The sequence below is a fragment of the Octopus bimaculoides genome, chromosome 18, assembly GCF_001194135.2.
Source record: "Octopus bimaculoides isolate UCB-OBI-ISO-001 chromosome 18, ASM119413v2, whole genome shotgun sequence".
NCBI classification, from domain to species: domain Eukaryota; kingdom Metazoa; phylum Mollusca; class Cephalopoda; order Octopoda; family Octopodidae; genus Octopus; species Octopus bimaculoides.
This window is the reverse complement of record NC_068998.1, coordinates 40,604,992-40,606,537: the sequence shown is the minus strand read 5'-3', so window position 1 is coordinate 40,606,537 and position 1,546 is coordinate 40,604,992. Positions and strand designations below refer to the sequence as shown.

Below are 1,546 nucleotides of genomic sequence, written 5' to 3'. Positions count from 1 at the left end.
AACAATCTATTGTTTCCCTCTTGTGGAGGCGCAATGGCCCAGTGGTTAGGGCAGCAGACTCGCAGTCATAGGATCGCGGTTTCGATTCCCAGAGCGGGCGTTGTGAGTGTTTATTGAGTGAAAACACCTAAATCTCCATGAGGCTCCGGCAGGGGATGGTAGCGAACCCTGCTGTATTCTTTCACTACAACTTTCTCTCACTCTTACATCCTGTTTCTGTTGTGCCTGTAATTCAAAGGGTCAGCTTTGTCACACTGTGTCACGCTGAATATCCCCGAGAACTACGTTAAGGGTACACATGTCTGTGGAGTGCTCAGCCACTTGCACGTTAATTTCACAAGCAGGCTGTTCTGTTGATCGGAACCCTTGACATCGTAAGCGACGAAATGCCAACAAATTGTTTCCCTCTCTTTTGTATATCAGCTTTACATCTTCCTCCTCATTTGGCACATTTTCATTTTTACTAATTTTGTGGAAGCTCAGTATTAATCTGAATGACTTGTGATTTAATTTCACAACTATAAATTGTCCTTCAGAGTTAAGGTGGCGGTGGTGGTGATGGTCCTCTTCATTTATTTTTGACACTTTTTGCTTTCTCCCATTCAACTCCTTCTATACCATCTCTTATTTTTCTCCATAATTGCCTGCCACTCGGTACTTGACAAGTACTTTGTTTTATTGACCTCAGGAGGATGAAAGGCAAAATTGATCTCAGCAGGATTTGAACTCAGAATGTAAGGGGTTGTAACTAAATACTGGAAAGCATTTTGTCCAATGCTCAAGTTATTTATTCATTAATAATTATTTTGTATGAGAAACACAAGGACTGAAATTAAATTCACTCAAATGAATTTGATTTGTCTAATTTTATCAATTTTAAACTGATGAAAAACATAGGGCCTTTATAAATAATTTTAGGATTTTTAACATTGGCACAAGAAACAAGCAATGAAAAGCAAACTTGGCACAGCGTGGTTGGATATGCATATGCAGAATGTAAAATCTTGGAGCTAATAATTACATTTTACTTGTAGTTCTACAAATTCTGCTAGTCTAATAATAATAATGGCTTCAGATTTTGGCACAAGGCCAGCAATTTGGGGGAAGGTGCGTAAGTCAATTACATCAAACTCAATGCTCAAGTGATACTTATTTCATTGCTACAAGAGGATAAAAGGTGAAGTTAACTTGGTAGAATTTTAAACCAGAATATAAAAATGGATGAAATGCTGATAAGCATTTTCTCCAGTGTGCTAACAATTCTGCAAGCTCACTACCTTAACATCTAATAATAATAATAATAATCCTTTCTATTAAAGGCACAAAGCCTGAGATTTTGGAGAAAGGGACTAGTTGATTACATCGACCCCAGTGTTTCACTGGTACCTAATTTATCGACCCCGAAAGGATGAAAGGCAAAGTTGACCTCAGCTGAACTTGAATTTAGAACATAGTGGCAGACAAAATCCCACTAAGCATTTCGCCCAGTGTGCTAACGATTCTGCCAGCTTGCTGCCTTCCATAATAATAATAATAATAATAATAG

At 38.2% G+C, this 1,546-nt stretch overlaps 1 protein-coding gene across 3 annotated transcripts in view; it reads right to left on the bottom strand.

Moving 5' to 3' along the window:
* The window catches only part of LOC106876978 (serine protease HTRA2, mitochondrial), a 16,257-nt gene that overhangs the window by 9,940 nt on the left and 4,771 nt on the right, over positions 1 to 1,546 (bottom strand). The gene's annotated exons all lie outside the window — the stretch shown is intronic.